The sequence below is a fragment of the Bidens hawaiensis genome, unplaced genomic scaffold (assembly GCF_021521415.1).
Source record: "Bidens hawaiensis isolate Kalapana, Puna unplaced genomic scaffold, B.hawaiensis_p1.1 tig00007952_1, whole genome shotgun sequence".
Lineage (NCBI taxonomy): Eukaryota > Viridiplantae > Streptophyta > Magnoliopsida > Asterales > Asteraceae > Bidens > Bidens hawaiensis.
Window position 1 is genome coordinate 895542 of NW_027491553.1, and position 16502 is coordinate 912043.

Sequence of the window (16502 nt, forward strand, 5' to 3'; positions counted from 1 at the left end):
ACCATTTGGGTGTCCGTGTACAATGTTGAAGAAGGATTCGGGTAAATTTGAAGAAAAAGCTATCGAAGGGTATTTCTTGGGATATGCATCTCCAAAGAAAAGGGTTTTTAACTTCACATCTGGCTGTGTTAAAGAATGGTACCATGTGGACTGTCAAAAGTACACAACTCCTCCTCAAGGGAAAGGTCCAGACTGGATGTTTGACTACGATAGTTTATTTATTTCTTTTACTCCTTCGACTGAACATATCGATGAAGATCTGGTTCGAGCATACTTTGAAGATCATTTGGCAATTACAAGATTCTCAAGTTCTAATGAAGTTGAAGCTCAACCAGATGCTCCAACTGAAGAATCTCAGGTTGTTTCTCCAGTTGCTATTGATAATGTTTCTACTTCTTCTGATGATGATCAAGCTGAAATTCAAGTTATTGATCTTGACAGTGATAATGATTCATCTCCCGAGTTGGGTGAACATTACACTAACTTATTTGATAATGTTATTGTTCATGAGAATCCCACTCTTCGGATTCATGGATATCATCCACAGGAAAATATCATTGGAGAACTTGATGTGGGTGTCCGTACATGTCATCAAGTTGCTTCGTCAAGTGATAATAACGTATTATGTGCTTAAACTAATTTACATTCTTCGGGAATCGTGAATGTTGCTAAATTCAATTGCTTTCTATCTCAAGTTGAGCCAACTACAGCTCGTAAGGCACTTGAAGATCCTTCTTGGGTTGAAGCTATGCAAGAGGAATTACAGCAGTTTGCACGATTGGGTGTTTGGCAATTAATAGATAAACCTGCTAGAGTCAAGAAAGCTATTCCGACTAACTGGGTATTTAAGTGTAAGAAGAACGATCGAGGGGTGATTATCAGAAACAAAGCATGTCTAGTGGTGCAAGGTTTTCAACAGCAAGAGGGTATTGATTACACAGAGGTATATGCTCCAGTTGCAAGATTAGAGTCGATTCGAATCTTCCTGGCTTATGCAGCTCATAAGAATATCAAGGTCTATCAAATGGATGTTAAAAGTGCTTTTCTCAATGGTGAATTACACGAGGAAGTGTTTGTCTAACAACCACCTGGTTTTGAAGATCTTGATTATCCAGATCGTGTTTACCGATTAAACAAGGAACTGTATGGTCTACATCAAGCCCCGAGAGCTTGGTATGGCACGCTCGCCGACCATCTGACTACTAATGGCTTCAAACGAGGAACTGTTGACTGCACTTTATTTCATAAAACTATTGGTGATGATCTTCTTCTAGTCCAGATTTATGTTGACGATATTATTTTTGGGTCTACAAACGAAACATTGTGTAAGGAGTTCGAGAAGTCCATGGAAACAAAGTTCGAGATGAGCTCGATGGGAGAGATGAATTTCTTTTTAGGGTTGCAGGTTCACCAGTCTGCTTTCGGAATTTTTATTCACCAGACTAAGTATGTGAATGACGTCTTGAGCCGATTCAAGATTTCTGCCGGAAAAATCCCTTCTACTCCTCTTCCAGTAGGGCACAATTTATCACCGGATAAATTGGAGGATTCCGTTGATCCTACTCTATTTCGTGCCATGATCGGTTCTTTAATGTATTTAACGACTTCTCTCCCTGATATTATGTTTGCTGTTTGTCTTTGTGCTAGGTACCAAGATAGTCCCTGAGAGACTCACCTGGCAGCGGTCAAGCGTATTTTGCAAATTCTACGGGGAAATCCAGACATCGGGTTGTGGTACTCCAAGGATAATACTTTCGATCTTACCGCCTACTCAGACTCAGACTATGGAGGATGCAAGATCAATTTCAAATCAACGACTGCAGGATGTCAATTCTTAGGAAACCGGCTTGTTTCCTGGCAGTGTAAGAAGCAGACAACGGTCTCCACTTCAACTGCCGAAGCTGAGTATGTTGCAGCCTCGAGTTGCTGTTCCCAGGTTTTGTGGATACAACAACATCTTCGCGACTACGGTTTGAAGTTTCTTACTACTCCTATTTTGATTGATAATTCTGCTGCTATTAGTATCACCAAGAATCCCGTACAACATTCTAAAACGAAACATATCGAAATTCGATATCATTTTATACGGGATTGTTATGAAAAGAAATTAATTGATCTTGAGAAAGTACATACTGATTTTCAAAAAGCCGGTCTGTTTATTAAAGCTTTTGACAAAACGCGTTTTAAATTTTTGCTTAATTTAAACGGATTGAAGACCCTCGCTGATATCCTTAAATAAGGATGACTATCTTTATTTTCTGTCATTTCTTTCTTTTAAAATTTATTTTGGTTTTAGGGGGTGAAAATCTAGAAAAATATAAAAAGAGTGTGTTTTCGTTTGTATAGATAAAATCCAAAAACATTAAATTTTTCAAAATTCAAAAATATTGTGATTTCTGTTCTTTAATGTTTTTCCTTTAAATATTTAGAAAAACCAAAAACATTTTAAAATTTTGAAAAACCAAAAAGAATGTGATTTATGTTTTGTACAGAAAAATTCGAAAATCCAAAAAGATTGTGAAGTTTATTTTGTTTATAAGAAAATTGAAAAAGACAAAAATATTGTGTTTTTAAAGTTTGTATAGAGAAAAACCAAAAAGATTTTTGCAGACGTTTTTAGATTATTTTCTCGCTGAAAATTACGTCGGTTATTTAAGTTTATGAAGCATGCTTGCATGTCTTGATCTTATAATTCACTCGTGAATTGAAGGTTAGCCATTTATTTATTTACTTAAGATAACTGGGGCGATTAAATTTATCTTTTCTTTATTTTATGCTCCTCAAAATTTTTGAGTTTTTGAAGCAAAAAGAGAACATGATAGTACATTGTTTATCTTGACCCCAAGTTCAGCAAAAAGTAAGCTTAAAAGACTGTGTGCTTAATTGCATTGGTGCATTGGTAGGTCTTAAAACAACTCAGTAGAGTAAAGTATGTGATATAAACATAAAGAAACGCCAAATTGAAAGAGTTGTTAGTCTCTAGCAAAAGTCTCGGTGAGGATGGCAGAAATGTAATAACCAGTCATACTCAAGCCTTATATTTGTTGATCACCAAAAACAAAATAAAGCAAATAACAAGCGTTAAGATTCTGGACATTGTGAGTCTTTATGTGGCTTAACCATCTGGGTATTCATAAGCATGAATATTTCACTCGCCTTCTAGAGCAAACCCAAAGTCATTAAACTTGATCACCGCTGTACTTCGTAAAATTTAAATTACTGACTTGATCAAAATCCGCTGTTAGTCATACAATTGTTCCTCCCTTGCGTGCGTCTTAATACCATTAAGAAACGGACCCCAGGGGATACAATGTATGTAAGCCGACAGATGGACTCGTGCATACTCACTCACAGTAAAGGAAACTTGATGCATTGCTCAAAATTTCTACAATTGGTATCAAAATTTTTGATCAAAAATATAATGGTTTAAGTCAAGTTGGGGTGATTTGGCAAAAAATCAAATTAAACTTGAACCGAGATTAGAGGCTGATAGTTTCTGATATTCTGTGCTTTAATTGAACAATTTTAATCATATCACAAAAATACTTGAATGTGTGTTATTAGATTTATGTGGACAACAATACCAATGACCGACTTATTGCCAGTCATAATATCGCTAAACTGTGATGGAAGGGAAATTTAGTCAATATGATTCTCTGCTCAAGCTCAACAAAAATACAAAAATATGTACTGATAAAATCATTGAAAAACAAAAAAAGATGTTCTATTTTAAAGGATTGGATATTATTCTGTAAATACATTCTTTAATTCTTTAAATTTTTACAAAATACCAAATATATTTTCGGAAATCTGAAACATTTTTTTATTTTATCTGGTTGTCGGGATAAAAGGATTTCTCGATAATTTAATTATTAATTTAATTCTTTTTATTATTTATTTAATTCATTAATTTATTCAATTTATTTATTTAATTTAAAATTAAATAAAAGAGTTTAATTCGCTAAACTCCAATTCGTTATGTATGGATAACGAACCAGATGATTCTCTAGCGAACTAGCTTCTGGTTCGCTAACCTAATTCGCTTCCGCACTCTGTAACGAATCATCCCTTCGTTATGCATTTTTAACGAATCATGACACGAATCATGTCTTGATTCGCTACCTTTAATTTAACGAATCACGTAGCGATTCGCCAACATAAGGTAACGAATGAGTTAGCGAATGGGCTTATTCGCTAGCCTTAAGTTAAACGAATCGTCTGATTCGTACAAGTGTACCTAGGGTTTTGTGCACTGATATATAAGACAAGAAAACGTATAGTATTCCACTGTTCGCCTTCTTTCTTTTTCTTTAAGCAACCTTGTTCAAATTTTTCTCTGAAATCTTGATTCCTTGTTTGGATATTTCAAAGATCTATTTGCGTTACTAAGGTATAGCCGATCTTGGCGATATCATTTTCCGTCAATAATGGCTGTGTGTTGATAGTTAAATTATGTAATTTCATGAGTTTAAGGGTTTTAAATTTTTTGAAACCCATTTGTGTATAATTTATGTTCATAATTGTATGATTTTGATGTCATTATGATCGGATTCACATTCCGATACCCATGGTGGGCTTCAATCATGATTTGATTGTTGTTTGCTTGGTTAATTATTGTTTTGTGTTATTTGGTGTTTACTGTTGGTTCGTTTAACCCTCAGTACATCTAGGTATTGAGTCTCAATCTCAACCACCTAAGCTTACTAGTGTGATTCCGAGCTCAACGAGCTGATTATCCTGATGTTTCAACGATAGTTATGATCCAATTGTATCTGGGTTTACCATGTTGACTATTGTTGTTCATTCTAATTTTGACTTTGACTTTGTGAAGTCAAAGATTAAGTCTTATTTATGACAATTCGTTAGACTTAGCGAATTGGAACTTTTTCGTGTCCAATTCGTTAAGATTTCACACGAACTAGCTAAGCGAATAAGATGAATCAGAGTTTGATTCGCTTAAAATATAACGGACTAGAGTTTAGTTCGTTAAAATTAATTAGTGATTCGCTAGGTTTAGTTCGTTAAGTTATTTACTTGATAGCGAATCGCCTGGTTCGTTATCTTTGTATAACGAATCAGTGTGATTCTTAACGAATGACATTTTAAATATAATGATAATAATAATAATAATAATAATAATAATAATAATAATAATAATAATTTTAATATTCATTTAATTTAATTAAAGGATTTAAATCGTCTAATTTATGTAAATAACTTAATTCCACATTTTTCAGATTATATATTGAAATCTATTCTCATATTCATTTTTATTTATACAGTAAACATGGCTGATCAAGAACAACCTCCACAAGGACAACCACAACAACCAGATCAACAAGCTGAAATGATTTTGTTACCGTTTGATAAGAAGCACAACATATGTGCTTATGTTGAGCAAGACGTGACTGATTTGAGAACGTTCGGAGCTATGTTGACCTTCTTACGACGTTCGAAGATACATTATGCAGTCACTGCTAAACCTAAAGTGTATCTTAGTTTAATCAGGTAGTTTTGGAACACGACAGAATTCGTTGAGGAAAATAATTGGGTTCGAGCTACAATTAATCAGAACCCTATTACGATTGATGTTGAGGCCATTCGTCGGGTACTTCAATTTGACGATAGTGATGATTACCCGAGTGAATTTGACAGGACGTTGGTTAGGGGTCTATTCACACGATTAAATTATGGGAGTGATATTCGTCGGTCTATGTTGAACAAGAATGGGTTGTGTCCACCATACAAGTATCTGCTGCATGTTTTGCTTCACTGTATGAGTGGACGTCTCGGTGGTTTTGATGAATGTAGATTAAGTTTACAATCGGCGTTTGTTGCACTAATCCTAAACAAGCCATTCAACTACTCAGATCTTATCTTTGATCATCTGAAAGAGCAAGTTCAGCAAACTCTACCGTCGAAGAAGTTCTTAATGTATCCACGCTTTTTACAGCTAATTATTCAGGATCTAATACCGAATTTGGTGATTGATCGATCGTTAGTGAACGATGTTCTTGATATGGAACATATGAAAGCTGAAACAGTGCATCATATGTTAATCTATCGAAAAGACAAGCCACAGGATAAACGGATGATTGGTCATATAATCAATCCGGATTACGTATGTCCTCCTAATGAGCGCTGGATCCATGATGATTTGGATTCCGAACGTGAAGGGGGAGAAGGTGGTAACAATGATGGTGGAGATGATGATGATGGTGACAATGATGATAATAATGGTGATGGTGGAGCTAGTGAACGAGCTCTGAAAGAACAACAAGATGCAGTCGATGCTGCCCTAGCTGCCACCATGAAAGCTCAGCTAGAAAGAAAACGAAAAGGGAAAGCTGTAGCTATTGGTGAACCATCGAAGAAGCCCCGTGTGTCTGCTGGGGCTGGGGTAATTATTGGAACTCCACCACCACGTCAATCAACTACTCAAAGCTCAGTGGTGCCGCTAACTACTAGCACTCCGACGCTTACCTTGACAACGACGATGGTGTCACATGAGAGGCTCGGTCTTATTCCTCAAATGGCGTTGACCGAGATACCGAGGCCTCCTGCTGTGCTGTCTACAATATCTTCCACCACATCAATAAGACCTTCTCCTCTGCCAACAACTACTCCTCCTCCACCTCCACCAAGTGATGTATCTTTTCTGAGGATTACTCGACCTCAAGGACCTGTTCAACCTGTTCATCCATCCGTATACAACTTGCCACCAGGTCGTCAAACTGAAATGCTGCTAAATCTGCTACATTTATATGAAAATCAAATGGAAGCTGATCGACAAACACAGGAACGACTCATGGAGAATCAACGAAAAATGATGAGTTATATTTCTTTCTGTCAGAAGGAGACTAAGTCGTTACGTACAATTGTTGAGCCTCAGGTGGTGAAATTAAAGGAACAAGAAGAGTTAATTTTACAATTAACTTGTAAAGAAGATGCCCTCAAGAAACTCAAAAATGACGATGATAACCCTGACGAATCTGATGCAGGAGGTGAGCCTAAACAATCGCATGGTTCATCCTCTGGTGCAGGTGTTAGTGGCGCTGATGATTCTAACAAGCAGATAATTATCTATCAAGATCCAACAGCTTCCGAGCCAATTGAAATGATTGAGGCTAACACGGTGATATTTATGGATGGATCAGGAGTGGTTAGAAGTGTGGTGAACAGAGATGAGATACATGTTAGTGAGTTTGTGGTTAAATCTTTGACACGGGAGCAGATTTCGATTCTGCTTGGGTTGAATGACGATAAGTTGACTGCTTTAGAGATTGAGCCCGATGTCGAAGTGATCAATGAGGATGAAATGGAAATTGATCCGTTATTTATGGGTACGAATTTTATTTATGAGAACGAGGAGATTGAGATGGAGGATGTGACAGCTGAAGAGTACCCGGACTTGTATCAACACGCAAACGTTGATCAAGGTGCTCCGGTATTTCATGAAGATGTAATTAAAGAGAGTGAGGATGAACTGGAGAAGATTGTGCAGCGAACAGTTCCCTCACTCAAAGAAGTGACTGATGATGACATTGAAAGATGGTTTAAACGTCAGAAAGTGGGTAAGATCATCAGTGCTTATCGGTATGTTGATCAAGAAAGAAAGGATACCGCTGCTGCTTGGATTGAGGCAAATCAGGTGACTACCTTCAATACTGTTTCTAAGGTACATAGTGATATTGTCTCCTGGCTCTATGATTCAGACCTTAAGGTATGTATTGTTAAATGAAAAAGGGTGTCCAGTATACGAGAGGATAATGGATGTTTTAAGTCTACTGCGTTGGGATGTACGTACCCTCGCGAGACGTCCATTTATCAATCGCGGGAATCACCGAACGGCTGAGTGGTTTCATCAACACTTACTGTTCGAGGTCAATCATGGCTTCAAATTCTTCAAGCCCCAGGTTACAAGACGTAAATGCATTGACGAGATTGATCCAAGGACCGGCTAGAAGAAACTTTTCTTGAAAGTGAAGCCTCCAAAGATAATGAAAAAGGTTCCTGTGAAGACAATGCCTCAAGATATTTATCTGTCTTTCAACCGTTGGTACTATGACAATCGTACTAGCGAGGCCGTTATTGTTTGTGGTCGAGGACTACAGACCGAGCTCATCAAGATAATCGACCCGATGTGGTTGGTTAATTTATCAGAGACTGACAATGACGTGTTATACAGGAAGCAGATTTTGTTTGAACGCCAAGAAGATTACGACCTGGCTATGCAATTCCAACGAGTTGTTCATGTGTGTCACGAACATGGAATTCATAGATGCAGAGACTGGCTGTCCAAGCGCTTCAAATAAGTTAAAGACAAAGAGCTCAAGACGAGGGGGTGTCTGTTAGTGCACGGTTTTGCGTCTAGAGTCTTTGTATTTATCGTTAATGTATATTTGATGATTTATGTAATATTTAATGTTTATTTTGAACTAGTTCGTTAAGTTTAAGTCTAGTTCGCTAGGGTTGTTAGCGAACTAAGGCTAGTTCGTTAAAGTTAAGTCTAGTTCGCTAGAGATGTTAGCGAACTAAGACATTATTATGTATTCCCTCCTGATTCGTTAGGGGATGTTAACGAATCAGGAGGCGGTTCGTTATGATAAATTATATAACGAAGGGGAAGCTGGTTCGCTAGGGGATGTTAGCGAACCAGGTCGCCTTCTATATATAGTGAACAACTGTTCACTTGTAATTAAGTTTTTGAGAAAAAGTTTTGGAGAGTAATAACATTATTCAGAAAAGATACTCTCTCTCTCAAGCTTCATATTAACGTTATTGATAATATATACACATATACATAACATTAAATCAAGGGTAATTATGAGATAGATCTGTAATAGTGGTAATTGAATAATTAACAGATCTGTGATCTGTGTTATTGTTATCGACTGTTAGATCCGGGAACCAACATATATCTATAGGTAGCTAGCCTATAAAACAAGTATTACTAAGTGTTCGACACCGAAGCTGACTGTTTATCAATTGCCTTGCCACCATGTCTATCCCGACCATGGAAAAGTGTGTTAGCCAAGATTACACCCACTCGACCTCCATTCGAGTTTAGCGTTGGGTGGGGTTTGTCAAACCCAGTAGTACTACTCAACAGTGACTCGCTATTATCCAATATTAAACGGTTCGATGTTATGAAGGACTTTAGTTGTTTCGTTTGCCACTTAGCCTTTACAAGTGATATATAACTAAATAACAAAATCTAAAGCGTTTTGGAGTATGTATTCTCCCCCAAGTAAAAGCGTTTAAAAGAGTAAAAGGGGAACGTGAAACTCACTGTTTGCGAAGAATTCAAAAACAAGTCAACCAAGAGATGCGCGTCACAGAAAATCCCCACTAGCGTTCTAAAACAAGAATGAGATTTTCTAAGTGTTGGATCTATTATTGAGTCTCTAGACTCGGCACATAATACCTATGCATGAGATACGTTTCGTGTTTCGTTTGTGAATTGTGTGTGACTCAACAAACACATTGGTGATACGTTACATGTGTGAACAACTACTTACGTGTCAAGTATTAATATCGTACATTACTAGCAATCATTCTCCACAAGGGCAATTTAGTCAAAAACATAGCAATTATCTAGCAACAAGCACGTTTCATGTATTTTCATATAGTTCAGCAGCTAGTTCTATCAAGACAGATTTCTACTTGAAAGATTACTCTATTCAATAGATCATAACATATCAATTAATTCACCAAAAATCGTCACAAAAGCACACATGAGTTAGGTTTCCAGAACTATTTTTATTGTATTTTTATTCCACATAGATTTCTCTTAATGATCAAAACATTACAGTAAACTCACAGCAGTCAAAATCATGCGCAGCAGAATGTTATTTGTTATTACTGTTAAATGAAAAATCCAATTAATGCAAGACCAATTGGGTTAGGTTTTTAACTCAACATGTTAACTTCCAGAAGTTGAACCAACCCATTTGGTCTTGTAGTTTATGAGATATGATAATTACAAAACAGCCTAACAGAAGGTCTCACAATTCAGACTTGCACTTCAGTTTTGTAAAATAATAAAAGTTAACTTTTACCCGTCCAAAATTTACAAACTTGGACTTTATAGAAACTAGACTCAACCTAGTATACTGTAGTGTTAATAATTTCGACCAGTTAAAAAATTAACATTCAGTTACAGGCGTCTAAACATAAACTTAACAATCTGTCCAGTACCAGCTTACATCAAAACTCAACATAACAACAATCTATGAACCATAATTCATGCATATAACACTCTAGACACAATATTTTCCAACCATGAATATCAATCTCATATTACATACATAGTTAGGATTTTTCTTGAAAGTTTAAAATCAAAGAACAATGATTAACAACAACAATAACACAACTAGTTATCAATTTCATTAGCAAATCATCATCAAGCATATAATCAAACCCTAGTTCATCTTACTCATCAATTTCGTGACTTAGGGTTTTGGATTAACCCATTCAAAATCAAAATTAAACATATAGAATGCATATAATAGTTGTTTATACCCTCCTGGCACCTTAATTCTTCAACAAAACTTGAAAATCCTTGTGTGTATGTGTGTGTAATGTGACGGCAGCCAAAGGGAGCAAGGGGAGGGGGCCGATCGTGTTTGGGAGAGGGAGGAAGAGGTTAGGGTTTTGTTATTATTAAATAATAATATGTTACACAAAGGCCCCTCAACTTTTAATTATTACTTTTCTATCATAAAGTAACTTGTTTGCATCTTGAGTTAATGTTCTATACAATATTATCAAATAGCACATAAGCCTACCACATAATTATCAAATAATTATTGTTTGGATGTTTTTCGTTTATTCACCAATGGTTTGCGTCAACTCGTTTGCGTTTCGGTGTAATCCCGAAAGACTACATATGTAGTGATTGTCAAGCGTCATTTAAACCCTAGTTTAAATGTAATGAGATGTGCGTTATAGATCAAGTGATCTTATGTTTGAATTGACGGAGTTTGGATTAACGGAGTTTACCTGAAATTGACGAGTGTCACAATCATGGCCTTGTCCTTGGCAACCATGGCTTTCCCTAACCCCTACAGCTTATCACTCATCTGGCCGATGATCTTTTCGTAGTGCTCTTTGAAAGCACTCATCGCCTATACACAACAAAGCAATCAAGATCAGAAGGATATTGGATCCTAAAACTCAAAGTATCAGGATACAGGATACTTACAGACAGGACAATGTTATAATGGGTCTCGGGATCAGAGGACCTCTTTCTTTTGGAAGCAACGGACTTAGCCCTGGTTGTTGTAATCTTGGGCTCGGAACTAGTGGCTGCTTTTAAAGCATCTTTCTTGATGACAGGAGAGGTGACCATACAGTCAATGTCTTCCAGGGAGAACTTGCCGGCTGATTTCCGGGATTTCTTGGCGCCTACAAAAGAAAAACTAACATATAAGTATTCAAAGTAATTTTGTTTATCTTAAAACTATTAACTTACTTGACATGCTGGAACCCGAGGAAATATCACAGAAAGCTTCAACAAAACAAGCTTGAAAGGTTCTAACCTCGGTATCCAGTGCTAGGAACCGTTTTGTTTTCTCTTCTGTACCAGGTAACATGCCCAAAAAGGCAAAGTTGTCAACTGCAAACAAAAAGGAAGATTCAGAATTAATGTTGAAGCATCAAGGATCCTGCTATTTCTTAAGGGTCCAGGATCCTACCCTTTCTACCCACTTTGAAGGGAGATCAATCCCTCCTAGTATTGAGTCACATTTTAAAAAGAAAAACTGATTCCTCCACAAGGAATCATTTAAAGTGACTTTCAGTATCGGGTGAGGTTGTCGAGGCTTGGATTTGAAGATAAATCGGGCAGGACCGTGGGCAGTAAGGGTGTACAGGTGTGATAATTCTGGAAGACCAAAATCAATCTCTTGCTCCTCGATGATTCTCTCGACAGTGCTAAGGACCCTCCAAACCATTGGCATAGCCTGTATATAGGATATGCCGGTGGAATCGAAGAAACTTTGAGTGAAAGGAGGAAAATGATACTTGTAGCCGATTAGGAACAAACTCGCCGGAAAACACACCCAGACTTTGGAATATACGTCGCAGCGGACACTAGATTCGTAAGTTCGGAATAGGGTTTTCAGAGGAAACAACGAGCGGAACTCGTTGATCTCAGTATCTGTGAGTTTACAAATCTCGGTAGACGGGTTGGCTATGAGGCATTGTGGTTCCATTTCTGACAACTCGGAGTCATCAGAAAATTGTTCGGAAGGTTTAGAGGGAGACAGAGAAAAAGAAGTTGAAGCAGTAGACATTGTTAAAGAAAATAAGAAAAGAATAGGAAGGATACCTGATGCGTCAGCTGAAGGTATGATTATAACCAAGATATAGGACGGCATATATAGACGGTTATTATTAACTCGGGGGCTAAATGGTAAATATTTCTGGCAAAACCGTCCCATCTATCAGTTTTCGCAGAAGTTTAAATTTCAAAATGACAGCTGTGTTCCACTATCACCCGCCATTTTGGGGGCAATTGTTAGGGCATCAATTTTTGCTGAGGGTCCTTAATCCTTAACTATCTTATGGATAGATTATCCTTGAGATATGTAATAGGTTATTAAGGATCAATGATCCTCGGTGTTATTTGTTTACTAATGATTGCGTTTAGTATGGTGATGTGTTAGACAGGTATAACAACTCTAAGATCCAGTCTACTGTACGTTCCGCTACGAGACATCTATAGCATATAGTCAAGATTGAATACTAAGCTAAAGCGAGAAGTAACGGAATAATATGACCGATTGCCGAGTACTAAAAGACAAGATAAGTTATTCTTGAAGACGTGCTTGCATCAATTATCCTTATGGAGTATTCTCTAGCTGGAGTAAGGATCCAGAAACCTTATTCAGCATATCTATTAATGGACGATTTCGTGTGGAGATTGATGTTTAAGTAACCATAACGGCTTCTAGACCTAGTCTACAGCTTATTTCGTCATTAAATGTCTGCTAGCACGTGGTCAAAGAGCACGATGGAAGAGAGTGGAAGACTAGCGTGATTATAGGACATAGTTGTTAGTTAGTTATATGTATTTTTCTTTATATACCGAGTCGTGATCAACATTAGAACACACACAAACACACGTATTCTAGCTGCTAAGATATTTTGTACTCACACATATAGCATTCGTTGATCAACAACTCCACAACACTTGTAATCATCTTTTTACCATTAATAAACTTGACGGTGATAGTTTTCACCGTCCGAGGGTTTTTTGTGCCGGAGACTATAATAATCACGTACCATCCGACCAAGGATTACATTGTTAATCTTTGACTGAAGCAATTCGACCAAAGATTACCTTGCTAGTTTTTGACCGAAGTAAGATTATCATAATCAAGGGTTTTTTCCCTCGTGATCAAATCGTTGTGTTCATCAAGGTTTCGATTATACATTCGCTCTTATCGTGTTAGCACTATACCTCACTTTACATATTTGGATATATTATCCTTAGCTTATTTTTATCCAAAACATCCTTCGTGAAAGTCTTTAAGCACCTCTTGAATTTCAGGATCTTCGATACACCTCAAGTATGGACCTGCAAGAGATTTTCTATAAAAAATATCATGTAATAAAATGTATTGTGATACCTTAAGTTTGATGGATTTAGGATTCTCTGTCGCGAGAATCTCTCCATCTTGAATGAACTTCTTGATTGGGAGGATCCAAGATCTTTGATTTTTTAGGATAATGGATCCGAAAGCACAATCTCCTTGTAATTTTTATCTCCCCAACTTCTTGTTCTCCTATTGTTGGTGAGAGTATATGTATGATTGGAATCTTCGTGGCTTTCGGAATCTTCAAAGATGAAGCTAGATTTGCTAAGGCATCTGCCCCAACATTTTCTTCCCTTTGTACCTGTATAATACTAAGAGAATCGAAGAAATTTGACAGTTCTTTCACAATATCTAGGTATTTTATTAGTTTTCACCTTTAACAGCATATGAGCCATTAAAGTGGTTAGCTATCAAAAATGAATCTATATACACATGTAGATACCTGATCTTCATGTGTTTAGCTAGTTGCAAACCTGCAATTAGAGCTCAATATTCTGCTTCATTGGTCGTGGCTTGAAACTCACAGGCTATAGACTGGGGTATTATGCCCCCCTGTGGCGATTTTAGTAAGATACCTAATCATGTTCCTCTTACGTTGGATTCTCCATCTGTGAACAAGATACAAGGATCCTTGGTATCTTTTAATTGTTGAACCTCCAAGTCAGCTTCCTTTTGTAGATCACTACTGAAATCAGCCACAAAGTCAGCTAATGCTTGAGACTTTATAGCAATCCTTGGCTCGTATTGTGTATCATATGCATTTAGCTTCACAGCCCTAAAGCTATCCTACCTGACATCTCTGGTTTTCTAAGATAATTCTTAATAGGATAGTTAGTTTTCACAATTATAGTATGAGTTTCAATGTAATGCCTTAACTTAGTAGAAGCCATAATAAGTTCAAGAATTAACTTTTCTAAATAAGAATACATGGCTTCAGCATCTAGAAGACTTTTACTTACATAATAAACAGGATGTTGTTCACCTTCATGATCCTTTATAAGGACACCACTTACAGCACTACCCGAGACAGCTAGGTACAAGGATAAGGGTTCCCCATCTACCGGTCTTATCAAAGCTAGTGCTAAGGATAGGTAATCCTTCAAGGCTTTAAGTGCAGCCTCATGCTTCTCCGTCCACTCGAATTTCTTATTCTTTCAAAGGATATATCATAGAAATCCATACACTTCTCCGAAGATTGGGATATGAACCTATTCAAGGCTGCAATTCTTCCGGTCAGCCATTGCACGTCTTTAGCATTCACGGGTGACTTCAGGTTGATGATAGCTTGTATTTGCTCCGGGCTAGCCTTTATGCCCCTTTTAGTGACCATATAACCAAGGAACTTTCCCGCCTTAACACCAAAGTGGCATTTAGATGGATTTAGTTTCATGTTATACTGCTCAAGGATATTTAAAGCATCTTCCAAGTCTCTAAGATGGTCCTCAGCCTTCGTGGATTTGACCACCATGTCATCTATATAGACTTCCATGGTCTTCCCTAGCTGGTCTTTAAATATCATGTTGACTAGGAGTTGATAAGTTGCACCTGCATTTCTTAGTCCAAAAGGCATGACAACATATCAATATATTCCAGTAGGAGTCATGAACGTTGTGTCTTCCTGATCAAATGGTTACATTTGAGTTTGTTGAAATCAAGAGGAAGCATCCATAAAGGTAAGCATCTCATGTCACGCTGTTGAATCCACCATGGAGCCTATATGTGGTAATGGGAAAGGATCCTTGTGCATGCCTTGTTTAAATCGGTGAAATCGACACACACCTTCCACTTTCCGATCTTTTTGGAAACAACAACCACATTACCCAACCATCGAGGATACTAAACCTCTCTGATCATTCCGGCCTTAAGCAGTTTTTCAACTTCTTTTAGTATGATCACGTTCCTCTCAGGAGCGAATTTCCTTCGCTTCTGATGGACAGGTTTAATAGAATTATCAAGGCCTAACTTATGATTAATTACCTCCTTTAAAATACCTGTCATGTCTGAGTGCTTGAAGGCAAACGCGGATTTTCGTCGCTTAAGTAAGGATACTATATCCTCTTTAATCTCATTTGGGATACTGGATCCTAGGAAAACTTTTACGTCTGGATCCTCGAGATCGAAGGACACTTCCTTTAGGTCTTGTTCTCGAGTCTCCAGCACGTTCCTAGGATGTTGTTGTAGTTGCTACGCTATCGTTTGTTTAGCTGTTGACTTCATGGATGAAGAATAATAATTCTTAGCTTCCACTTGGTCACCATCTATTCTTACTACTCCCCATGTAGTTGGTAGTTTGATGCACTGATGATAAGTAGAGGCTACAGCCTTCTTTCCATGTTGCCATGGCCTGCCAAGAATAACATTGCAATAAGCCAAATTATCAATAACACAAATTTTTTTGTAAGAGTTCAACCCTTTAATGTATATTGGGAGTTTGATACCCCCCCATTGTTTTCTTTGTTTCTCCACTTAAGACAACTAATACAGATGTTCTCGGGATGATTTCCGAGTCTGGGATATTCATCTTCTGGAGTACATGATGCTAAATGATGTTTACCAAACTTCCACCATTGACTAGGATCCTATGCACATAATGGTTAGCAATAAATAAGGTTACAATCAAGCTGTCGTGTTGAGCATCGTGGATGCTTGTCTTATCTTCTTCATCAAAGGAGATTCTTTTGTCAGTCGTCAAGGTGGTGGATATGACTGGTCATTCCCCGTTCTCCAACTTGGCCGAAGAGAAGGAAGTACCGCATATATCAGAGCTGCCGGAGAAGAAGTTGATTACTTGTGCATCTGGTGGAGGAGGAGTTGCTTTCTGTGGGACATATTCAGGATCCTGGATCCTTGACTTTTTTCTTCCCAAGATCTCCTTGAAATGGCCCTTACTCAGCAGAA